The sequence below is a fragment of the Homalodisca vitripennis genome, chromosome 5, assembly GCF_021130785.1.
Source record: "Homalodisca vitripennis isolate AUS2020 chromosome 5, UT_GWSS_2.1, whole genome shotgun sequence".
Classification (NCBI taxonomy): Eukaryota; Metazoa; Arthropoda; class Insecta; order Hemiptera; family Cicadellidae; genus Homalodisca; species Homalodisca vitripennis.
Genome location: NC_060211.1, coordinates 158,759,337 through 158,775,703, shown reverse-complemented (window position 1 = coordinate 158,775,703; position 16,367 = coordinate 158,759,337). Strand labels below are relative to the sequence as shown.

Sequence of the window (16,367 nt, the reverse complement as noted above, 5' to 3'; positions counted from 1 at the left end):
TTGGTACATTGCAATTAGTCCTAAAAGGACCAATAAGCTGCTTCCGAAGCATCATCAGCAGTTTGGTCATACTTCATTTCTGTATGACGAAAACTGAGTGATGATGGTGCATGCTATTCCTTGCGTTAGCTAATATGATTACAGTGGTCATTTGGGTAACCATGATGGCAACAAGAAATAGTGATTAAATAAATCTTTATAAGGGTTTTCCATTTTGGGCAGGTAGATGTTGGCAGCCTGTGGCGGCCATCTTGTTTTGGTGTCAGCTGTTTCATTAATGTCTTGTTGTTCAGTAAGTACTGCCATTTCAAGACAAGTTATTTCATCATGACAAGTTACACGATTGAGCAGCACGTTTAGATGATTAATCTTTATTATCAAAATGAGTGTTCACCAGTTAAAACGTTATGTACGCGCGACCATTTTACGGCAGACGTGGAGGCTCTTCGATCTCAACTCTTCAACGTTTGATAGCTAAATTCGAGAAGACCGTTTCAGTAAATAACAAGCCTACACCCAGACGTCAAAGGAACAGCAGATCTATCGAAAACGTCGCCGCTGTCCGTGAAAGTGTGCAGAGGAACCAGAGGCAGTCAATTCCTCGCCGTGCAAAAGAACTCGGCCTTTCGCAAATTGCAACTTGGCAAATTTTGCGTCTGGATTTAGCCCTGCATCAGTACAAAATCCAAGTGACCCAGGAGTTCAAAGTTTATGACCATAGACAACGCCGTTTGTTCGGCGAGTGGACTTTGGAGCGTTTAGAAGAGGACCCTAATTTTGGTCGAAAAATTATCTTTAGCGACGAAGCATATTTCTGGATGAATGGCTATGTTAACAAGCATAATTGCCGGATATGGGACAACGCCAACCCACATGAGGTTCACCAGGTAGCGATGTATCCAGAAAAAGGTGCTGTTTAGTGCGGATTTTGGGCTGGCGGTGTGATTGGTCCGTATTTAAAAAAAAAAACAACGTTGGTGATACCATCACTGTCAACGACGAGAGCGAGAGAACGATGATAACGGCCCAAATGGCCGTAACGATGGACGTAAAAGACATGTGGTGTCGGCAGGACGGCGCTACGTGCCACACAGTGAACGACAACATGAACATTTTGCATGAACGATTTGAGAGTATGGTTATCTCTCGCAGAGGTGACGTAAATTGGCCACCAAGATCGTGCAATTCGACGCCCCCAGAATTTTTATGGGGTTTTCTGAAGTCGCAGGTCTATGCTAATAGACCTCAATCAACAGATGAATATAAGATCAACATAACCCAGGCCATCGCTAAAATTCAACCGGATTTATGTGGCAGAGTATTGGGAAGCTGAACCACTCGAACCCGTAACATTGTGAGATCCGCGGTGGACTTTTGAACGATGTTATATTCCTTACACGGGCCTTTTATATAAAAAATAAATTTCGTTTATATATCACACATAGCTTGTTTTATTTCATCTCAACATCTACCAGCCAAAATGAAAATCCCTTTACAAATAAAGTACAGTCTTATAAGATTATAACATAATGAAATAATATAAAACATTATAATAGTAAAATATGTAGCCTAACAATACCATCAAATAATAAACTAAAATGTTTATGTATCATGTGGCAAGACATCTCCAGAAATATTTTAATTGTAGAAATTAACATTTTCCATGAAACTTTATATCTACTAAACATCAATAAGTTATATGATTGTGCATTTCCAACCATGGAACTTGGCTGGATGTTGATGAAACGTACCACTCAGTAGACCGCACTAGTTGTTCTTTTTGTTTGCAGGGGAATGTGAAAAGTTCTTTTCCGTATGATTGTTCGACGTTCTATTTCTCAACAATGAAACAAGCTTCAAACTTGAGAAATTTTCCATTGAACTCAACGAAGCCTGTGACGCGACACGTGGTGTGGTGGCTAAAACAAAGTTTACTCTGTTTCAAGAGCGTGAAACGTGCTTAGAAGTAGAAGACAATTAAACAAGTAATAAAGTGACAATGATCAGGATTTTATGACTTAATTTTAATTGCTTTACGATTTATCGTATGTAAAAATGAGGATTTTTGAAAATATTGTGCACATCAATGTTTTAATGCACGGACAGAAGAAGCACATACAACTAAGTGTCTCTTAACTTGAAAATCTTTCAAGTATTATAAGGTAGGCCTATATGTTACTAGTAGTCAGTGATATGTGCTTATACGTTCAAACATAAATGTACGTGTAATATGCGTTGTTTAATTTTTAATGGTAATTTATGTAAATAATAATAATAGCACACATTGAAATCAACATTATAAGCGTATGTTTTCAAACAGATGGCACTATCACATATTATATGTACAAAGTTACGTTGTTACATAACTTCATTGAAAACATTGGTACAATTGTAAACAATCAAAACTGTAGGCTCGAAGTCACTGTTGTTACTGCAACATTCGTATCGTGACGTGCTTTATTAGTAGTAGTTACTGTTACGTGCTCAATGGGGCAGCAATAACACTTATTCAATTTGACCAATAAAACAACGTCACATTTAGATCCATTTAGATCGCAAATTTCAGTTTGAATAACCAGTAGTGTTTCTCTGTAATTGCTAATACAAAATTATTTACGGCCCAATGGACCTGCTTTTGAGCTGCCTGGTTTTTTATGTTTATAAAGAAAACTGTTTATTTCCTAAATTAAATGTGAATATAATGGAATTAAAATAACTTGTAATAATGTTTTGTGTGTCAGGCATTGTTTTTTTATACATTATCCACCATAGAAAATTAAAAAAAATCATACACAATGTAAACTAGTTGAGAAGCAAAACTAAATTATATAGATTATTACGATATATTTGTTTTATTTTTATATCTCATTTTATCATAAAGTAGCTATGGTGAGAAGGTTTTATTTATTTAAAATGTTGAGTTTAGCTCCAGTGCTCCCTCCTCATAGTGCGGAAATCTGACGATGTCACAACCTTGACTCCTGGCATCTAGAGCCATGTGCGGTATGTGAGCGTGCGTTCGCGTGCGTGTGCGTGTGGTGAGAAAATGAGAAAAACAAAAAGAGTACACTATATTTTGAAGTGTACGTGTCTCGATTTACTGTTTCGTCAATAATGTTTTTTATTTCTTCAGATGAACATGACTCTAGATCCCATAAGTCAAATCTTGTGCACTAAGAGGAAGGTAAACTGGAGCTAAACTCAAAATTCAATTGTATGCCCTTCTTTAAATCTTTTAATGGTTTCCCACATGTACTTGCAGTATTAAATTAAGAATGTTGTTGTAATCTTTAGGTAATAAAAATATAACATCTAATGTAAAACACAATTTTCTTTCAACAAGATGTGCGGTTTGCAGCTTAAAAGATGCTTCTTTATTATATTTACAACATTGCAATACAGATAAAAATATATTTATTAATCACACATAAATATTCTACTTGTGAAATAAAAAATTAAGAATTTTACAGATGCCAATATTGTTGATGCAAAGGTAATAGAATGTTTTTCGACATTTCCCATCGATATTTATAGCAAAATCACTAAAAGAAAATAGACCTGCTAAAATAAAATAATTATTTGCTTCCATACGGGGTGAGACTGGATTATATTACACAAATTCATATATTGATTATTGTTACACAAATTGTGCTTGTCCATGAAGATCCTATCTGTGTAAGAAATTAAGCTTACTATTAAAAAGTTGGAGTAAAACACACCACGTGCCTTGAAATTGACTGCAAAAGTTTTATCTACCATCATTTTATTGTTGGGATATTACCTAGTACTAGGATTTTCTAAGGGACAGCCACATCCCGTGGAGAGACACAATATCATCGAACTCTATCATGTATAAGAACTTATAAAACGAAGTATCTTAGGGCCTGTAACAATAAGTAATATCTTAGCAAACAATTTACCAGGTATCACATTTCAAAATGTCATATAATTAAAGTCAGTATGTTAAGAATTGGTTTACGACTTGATTTTTATAACAATATTTTCGAACACTCAGCCTACGTTTCAAGATCTGCAATCTGATCTCTTCTTCAGGTAAAGAACTAACCTAATACATCATTGATTAGTGTTTTGTATAGTTTTTTATTAAGTGCATGTTTATACAGATAGAGTTAGTGAAGTTGGCAAACAACATGTAGGTTGAGATTCCTGACTTAGGTGTGCCACAACGCTTTGGTAAGATTTGTTTATTTTAACCTAGTTTGTAATTATGTATTAGGTTAGTTCTTTATCTGAAGAAGAGATCAGATTGCAGATCTCGAAACGTAGTATTACTGATTTCTTGTTTCACTGAACGATGGCAAATGTCCGGAAAAATCCTGTTTCCTTCACAATCCTTCCATCGTAAAAAATAACCTTCAAACAAAGGAATTGGTTTATGCCTTCATTTTTACAACAATATTTTCGAACACTCCAAGCCTAATTCATTGACAAAAATGCACATCTTCGAATTTTATTTTTCTTGTATATGAATGAGGCTTTATGTAAAAAGTCTATATCTAGTTCAGTTCTTTCTAGAGCTATCGTATGGACAGAGAGGCAGAAACTCAAATGAGTTTACTAGTGCTCTGTAAATTAAAGTAACGTTTAGATTTAATCTAAAATGCCAAAGCAATGAAAATAAATATTATACTGATATAAAAATAATTATCAGTACAAATATATTCTTCAACATTACTTTAGTATATAATTTTCATAAACTTACAAGTTTTCGAGTTCCTTCAGTTATTAATATTCAATATTGTCATCCATTCGAGGAGAAATAAAAACTTGATAATAAAGGCTGGCTGAGATTTAGACGTATTTGTTGTACACCGTATTTGTGGATCGTTCGAAACAGGCGGGAGCCGGAGGACATCCATATGGTTGCCCATATGTAAATGACACACCGGTTTTTGTTGCATCCAGTGTAGGTTAATGGGAAGGTATCAACCAGCCAGGAGTGAAACCTCCTTACTAGTGCTTGTTAATGGCCCACTCTTGACCTTATTGTAGCTAAACTGCAAGTTTATTTATAAATGAAAAAGGAATAATAATAAGGTATATTCAACAACTTTCGTACTGAAAAAATGTTCTAACGAATAAAAGCTGTCTTACTTACGTCCTTTTTATCCGTTGTATTTGTTTCGTATTATTTTAACTTTTATTACAATTTATTATGATTTACTCTAATAAAAATTAAAAATTAATTACAATTTATTCAGTGCTAGTCATCATGTCAATATACTTCAGTACACATTAGTGTAGTCCAGTATGTTTTATTGTTTCACAAAATTTTGTATTACAACTGTAACTATGTTAATGAAAAACGTCGAATTAGAAATAAGCGTCAGTAATTTTGGACGTTAGTTCAGTGATTATACCAATGATGCAGGAGGTTCGGATACAACTTATATAATGGGACTATACTAATGCCAACTTTATTTTCTTTCTTTGGTCTTCGTCTAACACATTACCGCATTATAAATCTAAAACCATTTGTAAAAACCAGCGAAAAAAAAATGGCTGGAACACATTGAAATAATTAATGAAGCAGTTATTTTTTTCCTGTTCAAATACAAACCATAAGCATAACTTCTTCAATTATTTATATGTGAAATATATGAGTCATACATACACAAAAATGATATTTTACCATTTATTCATTCCAATTATATTAAAATGTTCAATTTAATATTAAAGTTAGTAGCGTCGATTAGGTAAGCTTAGTCTGACGAATCACGTAGGAAAACACTTACATCTAATAGTAGTCTTGACCAATAGGACTGAATTAATGAATGGATGGATTGTTGTTAAAATTTAGACGAGTTAAGAAATGTTAAATCATTCTCTCGAAAGTCTTTGAATATTCATAACCTTTCATCTCTTTCGATCATACGATGTGTATAGGGTTTGTTTTATAATAAAAATTAGTTCATATTTCCCCAACTGCTTTAAACAAAAATTTCCTCTCGGCGTTTATTTTAAAAGCATACGAGTTTTTACATTTTACCAAAAGTGTCAACTTTATATTTTAAATTTGTAATTTTATGTGTCATTCATTCAAATTAAATAATAATATTAAGGTTTAGATATAAATTCTTTTTGTTTAAAGAGTTTTGTTTAATAATTCAAAATATTTAAATACAGAAAAGTAGGCCTAATTAAACAAGGTAAGAGTACGCCACAACATGTGTAACGAAACAGTCTTATCTGAGCTTACATGCATGATTTAAAGTCCATTGTCCATTAAATTAGAGAAAATTTTATAAATCCAAATGATTAAATGTCATATAATATTAATCTGTCTATTTAAAAGTTTATTTATTGATCATGGTTACCTATAAGATCAACGTAAAAACTTCCGCCAACTCTCGAACCCGAATTCGAGGTTCCTATTCACAGATGAAGCTTTATGCAACCTTTCATGTTTTTACATCATTTCATTATTGAGATATTGTGTGGAAAGACATACAGATAAACAGAGAAATAGGCATGAAGGTATGGAAATATTCAAGCTATGATCAAAAAATTGATTTAAACGTAAGAGTCTGCGTTTCTCTTGATGGTTTAAAATAGGGAAATAGATATGTAATATATTTATTATATGCTGCATAGATCAAATGTAGGCTGAAATGATAAATTTTACGAATAATTTGCCAATGTCCAGCATATATATTAATTATGAAACTAATAGTGTATATCTTCTTTCTTTATTATAATCTACAATAAAATATCTGTATGGAAAAGAATAGTAGGCTAGGCTCTATGGAAAAGAGCCTACATTGCAAAATGTTTAGTAATATATTTGACATATATGTTTATACAGATTTCATAATAAGCAAACATTACGGCTAGCTTCTAGTCTAACAATAACCTATTGTTCTTGTTTACACTCATGTTTACAGTTCTGATAGTACACTGCACATCTGTTTTGTGAGCAGAACACATTATGTTATGTACTTGTATTATCCTGGTAATAACTACAATGTTGTATCAATACGATTTACACAAACAGCTACATACACTCGGTTTTTAATTATACGAGTTATTAATTATAGTGCTTAATTTAAAAATGGTACAAACTAATAGCATGTTAAATGAGAAATAAGTATGCTGTAAAAACCTGCATATAGTTATTAGTATAATACAGCTACATACACTCGGTTTTTAATTATACGAGTTATTAATTATAGTGCTTAATTTAAAAATGGTACAAACTAATAGCATGTTAAATGAGAAATAAGTATGCTGTAAAAACCTGCATATAGTTATTAGTATAATCAAAGAATTAAAAACTAATTGATCTTAAATTGATAACATCTCGAAGGTGGTGCTGAATCTTAAAAATAATAACAGTTGAGTATCGCTCGTTAACACTGTATTAGTAAGTAGATGGTAAACACTATACTACGTGTTTAAGTATATAAGAGGTTGTACTTTTGATTATACTACCTACAAAATTGTGATTTAATATATTGTGTAACTATTACAACCATAGGTTAAGCCCTCTACACTAGTAAGAACCATAAACAGAGGTACTAACTCTGCCTTTCTAGAAAAGCAATTCTATGTAAATACACGTAAATTTTTCTAAGTAATTTAAGTCATACTCTATAACAATTATTGTTACATAACGGCATTCTACCTTCAGAGAGCATTTTAAATTTTCTTACCATAGTTAGAGTAGGTCATGTGTCACCGCTTTATATTATCAAGAAGATTTCCATTTTACCACAGTTCTTTTATGTTTGGGAGAAGTTCTTATTATCTCTCAGAGGATGTCTAGTTATACATACATTTAAAGTACCGTAGCACAACCGTATGTATAAAAATGAAATAGCATATATCGTAGCTTCATGACCCTAATAAATTTAATTGTAATTTTAAAGTACTTCATAACATTTATAACTACATAATATATACACTTTATTTTAATATCTACACTAGAGCAACAAACACAGCTCATAATTTTAGTTCATATATGAGTTAATATACTATTGTTTGTAAAGTAGCCTGTTGCAGGTACTGTTGGTCATTTTGGGATGTAGCAATAATTATTATGTATTTTTAACTGTTATCTCAGGATTTAATTTAGGAACAGCTATCATGATGGTTAGTTTTATTCAAGTATAGTTCTATAAAATATGTTGTATTTTTTCAACCACGATATTTCCGAAATTTTGTAAGTAAGAGGAATTTTGATAAAATATTCATTAACCAATAACAATAGTATAAGTAAAGGATATATTGGATATACTGAGACGACAAAGTCAGCTTTCACTGAGAGGCGACGTGGCGGGGAGCGGCTGTGTGCCCGAGAAGTGAAGAGCCGTCACAGAGATCAAAGTGTAACGTTTGTATAGACTTGCTACCTGGACTGAGGCCAGCCACCAACCTAAACAGTGACTTAATAGCGTTTAGTGCCTCTGGTATGGCTGAGATAAGAGTGGGCTGAGTAGCTTCTGTTATCAAGGCAATCCTACAGATTGCAATTGATATCAAAGGGCTAACAACTATGCCTTACCGTTTCTCAAATATCCCTTTAACGTAAATGGAAAGTGACTAACCGATTTACTCACTATTTTACCTAGATGTAGATTCAATCCTACAATCTGAAAATGTCGTGATGCAAGCGCTATGACTAGTCACATTTTACTGAGAATGTTACAAAAAATATACTCTTTATTAAAAGTTTGTCTTGTTTAGGAAATGTCATATAATCCATGCATACTGAAATAATACAAGTGAAATGTACGGAAAACGGCAGCAAGGTTTTGAATGCTAGTTAAAAACTGATATGAACACTGATCTTGACGTGTTGTTAAGGTGTGTTGATTGTGAAAACTAGCGGCATAACAGCATCTTCCTTTACCAAGAGCGAAGAGGAATGTGTTTCTTTGAATGGAATGATTGAAAGAGATATCTGCTTACAGAGCAAGTTGGTGACCTTTAAAGGTGCATAAGTGACGATGTTGGAATTAGGAGACAAATTTTAGGTTGGCGGGAGTATTAAATTACTTGTATCTATATAATACCTTTAAAAATATGATTTTTATGAGTACTAAACCTAAAAATGTTGACTATAATATACGAAAAATAGGACAATACCCAATTCTATGGACGTGCATAAAAAACATTCAAATTGAATAAACGACAACAGTAACTAAGACATTAACATGATTATAACGGTCTGTGTTAAATACGATTTTAATTAAAGTGCTCTCTCCGTTATAGTCGAAGAAAGTAGGTCGATTTTGTTTCCATTATTAATAATTTTAATTACGTATTTGTCGTAAAAGTTACATGTACTCAATATCTTTAAGGTGGTTCGAGAACAGATAAAAGTTACATTCCGAACAACGTTTTTTATTTTATCTAGAGCTACAAAATAACGAAGCTATGAATTTTGAAACAAAGTGAAAGGCCGCAAAGAGTGACATTGGGGGAAAATGGTACTGTATATTTAGGTGGCCAAAAACCTTAGCCAAGATATTTATAGGGATGGTTTTTCTACAAGGTTTCAACTGTTTTCAGCATTTCTATTCCCATTTATTAGTGAAAAATTATTATTATGGGTTTTACATGTAATTGATATTTCTAAAATAGTTTAACATAGACAAATGTTTATTACAAAGATTTAGGATTTATTTTAAGCATTTTACATAATATACTCGTATATGAGTAAACTTTGGAATGGGGGGGGGGGGGGTTGTTTTGGGATCCGGGGATAGTTTTCGGCGAAGCAATGCAGACATTTTTGGTAGGGTAGAGGAAATTTGCAATAAGCTTAATTTGTAAACATATGTTCCTAAATCTGTGAAAGTGGCTTGAGACTCATAAAATGACTGGCCGAAATAGGAGTGGTATAGGGTCCATCACCTAGTGTAATTGAGGTCGGCTAAAACAAGATCTGAGGATACTTTTACGTTCACTGCTTGTGTTTTGAGAGAAGTGACGGCTATGTAAATGTGATGTAAATTTAAAAACAAAGTTAATCAGCTATTCTGATCTCTAAATTGGTTATTAAATTTATTATTACTAACTATTGTGTTGTTTATAAACTAATTACTCCATTTTGTATTAATCCTTAATCTCTTTAAGTATAATCAACTCCCAAAAAACTTTTCACTCTTATATTTGATGTTAAACTTTCATCTCCTTGTATTACGTTTTTATGATTTCATGCATAAAAAAATTTTGAATAATGACTTTTGTGTTATATTGTATCAAATCCGTAATTTATGCTCCATAAATATATAATCTATCTATCTAATTATCACTAGCCCCCCCCCCTAAAATCTTTTTTCATAATCTAATTTTACGTTAAGATCTAAAACTCAATGTGTTACAAGATTTTCTGTCGGTTTCTCGTAGACCTCAGAGATTTACAAACATTTATTTCAATACTAAGTTGGAAAGGATTACAGTTTTGCCTGGTGATATCAATACTGTGTAATACGCATGGCCTTTAGTTGCTTACTATGGTTTATTAGTTCACGGTTTTCATGGTATGGCATGTAAGATTTTTTTTTTTTATTTATTTAAAGCATACTTAAATATGCAACCATCTATAAATAAATGTTTTTATACTGAAATAATAATGTAAGTTAGTTGTTCATACACATATCGCATTACTTTTAACATTAAAACAGCTTCAATGTTGTAATGCTTTTCATAACAAAACGGATTTACAGCGTATATCAGAAAGAAATGTATATAATTTAAATGACAATAAAAAAATTATAAATGGAATATTTCGTGTTATTTCTTGATTGAAATTTTCTTAGAGTTTTAAAGATAATGTGTTTTTTTCATAAAGATAGTTTCAGGTGGTGACATACTTCGTGGGTGAATACGAGTATATAAATGGAGACTCTTAAGCGTGCATAGCTATCGACGTTTTACAATAATATTTTTACCTTGATTCTCTTCTTTTACAATAAGAAGGAATGAAACCTCCATGGATTGTTTATAATAAAGTTATAATTTATTCAGATATTTAACAAAGAAAAGCCGTAATATTAAATATTCCAGTCACTTACCACTGGAATCTTTGAGCTGCAATCAGTTATAAAAAATGAATGAAAAGACATTGCTTTCCATATATATATTTAGAAATACAGAATTTTATCCGTCGTGGAGGTATATAAAATCACTTATCTCAGTGAAAACATTAATATGATGCGTCTCATACCTTTACCTAATCACCAAACTGAATTTTTGTACCTTGCGTCTGAATTTCTTTATTAGGTTAAGGAAAGTAAGTTTGGAAGCTTCTTGTTACTAACAACATGTTTTTAAAGATTGTTATATTTCAGAACATTCATTACAATAATTTTTTAAAACTAAAGATAAGAATTTAATTTACCATAGAATTATTAAAATTGAAAAGAGAAATATTGCAACTGAGTTATTAAAAACGATAACATATTACATGCTTTAATTTTCAGTTTAACTTTACTACAGTTATAAATCATAACGATATCAAAATATGACACGAATGAAAATAAACATAGTATCGCGCTGGTTGTTACATTTCGCACGGCAAACTGTTCTTTTAAGAACTTCACTCACGCTTTAACAGGCGGCGAAAATGTCCTCATTACTGTGCTGCTTTTTGATGTTGGATACTTCACCAGTGTGTCTGTATTTAAAGTTCTTCCTTTTGTTGCTTGGCTTAGTATACACGTTTAGTATTCAAAGGTTTAGTTCTTGTTAATCGTAAAATATATTAACAAAAATATGAATATGTTCTTTTGTAGACGTTTTGTGTTATTATAAACTGTCGGTATTCAATTATAAAGGTACAGAATTGTTGACCTTAAAAATAATTTTGATATGGTAGCTTATATTATTTATCCAGTTTAGTCAGTAAACCCTAGATTTAAAATATTTCCAGCCTGTATTTGCAAGGACAGTTAAAACATATGTTTCAATAATTATATAATTTGGTATGTTTAAGTAACAAGGCTGACCCACACAAGGTATCGAGTAACAGACTTCGCTGAGGTTGAATACAAACATTTAAGTCCATACCTCATTTTATCTTTTAAAAAGACTGAGAACTGACTCATAAAATCATAGAAAAGAGATAGATGGACCTCATGGCCATCATGGAACCTTATATTATTTATACAAAAATGAACTTTCATACAAAATTTAAATATAAAATTCTATCTCAGCATATCTTGAGGATAGTTAGGCTACATATGTTACTATGTGACATGTTAAATGTAATTTAATATTATTTTTTTAAAGTTTTTTTGTTTTTCGATTATAATTATCATTGCTATAATGGTCATCCAAAGGACCAATAGAATATTTTAATGGCTCTCAGTCAATTAGTAGCAAAATAAATGTCTTCTTCTAGGTTTTTTGTAGACGCGTCTCAATGTTACACGTAATATATAATTTTGGAATAAAAACTAAATTTGAAAATGTTTGTAAAATAAATAATTTAAATATGGTTAAAACGACATTCTTTTCGATAAATGTGAACCTGATCTAAACTATATTTCCAAATATACCTTAAATATTTCTAAATATCATTATATATATAATTATGTGCTTTAAAATATATTATCAATTTATAAATAAACTACCAATATTTTAAGGTAAATGATATTAACGAGACATTGTTGGAATGTTTATTATTTTCGGTTAGTTATCAAAAAATGTTTATTGTATCAAAACAGGGCAAATTTATTAAATAATTGTGGTACTCAAACTTACCTGTTTTACTTTATATTTTCATTAAAGAACCTGTATTTAGCTAGTCTGTTTAGTCAGTACTTGTTTAGAAACTACTGACAAAATGTGATACTTCAGTATACACCAAAGCAGTGGTGCAAATATCCTGCAAATGATGACATCCATCCCTTACCATCCTGAGCTTCCAGACTGGACTTAATTTTATATCTATATAAAATGTTAACTATATTTAGGTCTAAAGTTTCCTGTAAAATGCTATAAGGACGCTTTATAAATCCGGTCATTTGCAACAAGGGGAAAATAAAACTCCTGACAAAAACGCTGATATCCCAGTTTGGTACAATTAAACAAGACCGAAGTACGCTACACTATATGTCTTAACAGGCTTCACTAAAACTGCATACACATTTTCCCCTCTATAGATCAAATTCCGTAAAAATACAGGGTGAGGCAGACCACCCGTACAGTACGTATAGCGGCCAAACCAAACGAGGTAGATTATTCGTAACAACTTAAACCCCCCCTATTTCCCCCCAAAGAATTTGGAGAAATTATTTTGAAACCTCTCAAACTCCCCAAAAGGGTAATGTAAAGGTATGTTGAGTTATATCTCATTTCTGGTGGCGTGTTTTTCTTCACTGATTATTTTCATGCAAAAACTTTGAACCTATTTTGCTGCTTATGTACAGGGTACACCAAAACGTAAAAAAATCAGGGGTTTGTGGGTAAATTCATTGCAACTACCTGCACAAATTTAGAGACGATATTTTTATTCAAAAGTAATGATGAGACGGCTTATAGAAAATATCATCAAATGCCAACATACCCCAAAATTTACACGTTTTAAAAATACATAGAATTTTGAAATACTTAACAGCCCCAATCTAAAAAAATCAAATAGCAACCTAGTTTGTGTTGCACATAATAAGAAAGGTCCAACAAAATAAACATTTTCTACATTTAAAGTTTGTCTCTATCTCCAATGGTTTCTAATCATCAATTCAATTTAGATGAGCAAATGTGAGCGTAGTTGTGTATTAAAGTTTGAAAGAAATAGATTTTTAATGCATCATTTGTTATAAAGTACTCGAAAGTTAACATTTTTCCTGTAAAATCTTTGAAAGAGCATATATTTGGAATTAATTATAGATTAAAGGTTCAGAGTTAATAATAAAATTAAAATGATCAATCCAACAGTTGTACATCAAATGATGAGTACAAGTGGAAATACACAACAGTAATTAATTGCTTAGCATTATGAACATTACATTACTTACAGGTTAATTCTGACAGGGATTTACATTTTTCAATTCACATTAGTCTTTAACCTTCAGGAAGTCGCTAATTAGGCTGGTTTATTACTGAAAATGCCAAATATTTAACAGTTTATGCCTTTTAAAAAATTGTTAATGTCACAGCTAATGAATCATAAACATGCAATCGCATTCAATTTATCAAAAGGCTGAGGGAAATGTAGGTTGAGAGGCAGCAATAAATTGTTTGTATGCTTCATTCCATAAAAATCATATTAAAGTTCACACAATTTTACTCCCTTATTTTTAGCCGTAGGGATATCTCACATATTTAGACATGATTAATTCACATTAGAATGATTTTAATTTATTTTAATATTTCTATAGAGTACTTTAAAACCATTTCAGTTTAGTAACCCTTACAAGTGTAAGGGCTAAAGCGTAAAAAATGTAAAAAGTACACTCTTTAAAAACAAAAACTAAACAATCGTGTGATTGGATATAATTTTTTTTAAGGGAAAAATCTCCCACAAAACTTTAAAAAAATTTAACATTAAAAACAAGGGCTTCAAACCGCACGAGGTTTGAGATTGTTCTTATATGGAAAATCTGAACGTTGCTTCACTCGTCTCTTGAGTGCATTATTTCACTGCAACTGATATACTATGCAGTGGAGTCTCTGGTCTTATAGAGAAAATCTGAACGTTGCTTCACTCGGCTCTTGAGTGCATTGTTTCACTGCAACTGATATACTATGCAATGGGGTCCCTGTTCTTATAGGGAAAAATCTGAACGTTGATTCACTCGTCTCTTGAGTGCATTATTTCACTGCAACTGATATACTATGCAGTGGGGTCTCTGGTCTTATAGAGAAAATCTGAACGTTGCTTCACTCGGCTCTTGAGTGCATTGTTTCACTGCAACTGATATACTATGCAATGGGGTCCCTGTTCTTATAGGGAAAAATCTGAACGTTGATTCACTCGTCTCTTGAGTGCATTATTTCACTGCAACTGATATACTATGCAGTGGGGTCTCTGGTCTTATAGAGAAAATCTGAACGTTGCTTCACTCGGCTCTTGAGTGCATTGTTTCACTGCAACTGATATACTATGCAGTGGGGTCTCTGGTCTTATAGAGAAAATCTGAACGTTGCTTCACTCGTCTCTTGAGTGCATTGTTTCACTGCAACTGATATACTATGCAATGGGGTCCCTGTTTTGATGCCGATTAACAAACTTTATGTAATATTAGCACGGTAGCTAGAAACGGTGTTCATCATAGTTTAGCTGTATTCCTAGCTTTTGAAACAATATATATATATATATATATATATATATATATATATATATATATATATATATATATATATATATATATATAATATATATCTTACAATATTAAAATATAAACTTAAAAAGGTTAAGGTAACCGGTTGTGCCAACGGATTTTAATGGTTGATTCTTTAATCAAACTGACAATACTCACCTCCAAATTTTCCAAGAAAAGCCTATCATGAGGAAAGTAATAAATAATACTCGTACGAAAATGATAGAGTGGAAGTTTGGGTCAATCTTTTAAGATATTACGATCCTAATTCTTTACTGCCTCATACTGTGCTATCAGTATGAAACGTTCTTTTAGACACTTTGCTAAAAACTTTGCTACAAATTCTGAAAAGTTTTAAAAGAAGTTAAATTAATATTGGAAAAGCGTGTAGTAATGTACTAGTGATGTTTAATTTAAATGATTCCAGTGCTCAAGAAAACTAATCCTGTACATTGTTCACGTTACATAATTTAAAGGCATTTAGATTCATAAAAAAGAAACAATAAAGTAATGTAATGAATACTAAGTTTAAACCCTAGAACAGGTCTTGAGAGGGGTAAATCTAATAGAACAGGGCTATTAGATTTACTCATGTAAATCTAATAGCCCGTCGTGATTAGACTGGCGAGTTTTTGCTCGTTTACCACCAACTCGTGATGGAGGGCCGGAGCTGGGCTGTAAAAACTCGCTAACTGCACTCTCACTTACTGACTACGGTCGGTATTTGCCTGAACTGGTTACTCACACATTTTAATGAATTTCTCATTTATATTACACAAAGTTGCAATTTCATACAAACTTTCTAACTGGTCAAAGCTTTTTCTGTTTTTTTTTTATAATATTTTGGTGGGAAATGTTTTTAAACTATACATCATTTAACTGTGATGGCAGCCGTTACTTTATTCTAACATGGCGTGTGGACTTTTATTATAAAACATAAATGACACAAAAAACAATACATATTATAAAACAATGAAATGAAAACATTTTATTTAAGAAAAGTCTGAAAGTATCATGTGGCACGCACGATACGTCTAGAAAAATTTCACATGTAGACTTAAATTTAGCTTAAAA

At 31.8% G+C, this 16,367-nt stretch overlaps 2 protein-coding genes across 2 annotated transcripts in view; both read right to left on the bottom strand.

Annotated features, from left to right (window-relative positions):
- The window catches only part of LOC124363060 (FMRFamide receptor-like), a 573,595-nt gene that overhangs the window by 7,586 nt on the left and 549,642 nt on the right, over positions 1 to 16,367 (bottom strand). The window lies entirely within an intron of this gene.
- Positions 1 to 16,367, bottom strand: part of LOC124363059 (FMRFamide receptor-like) — a 488,228-nt gene that overhangs the window by 219,012 nt on the left and 252,849 nt on the right. The gene's annotated exons all lie outside the window — the stretch shown is intronic.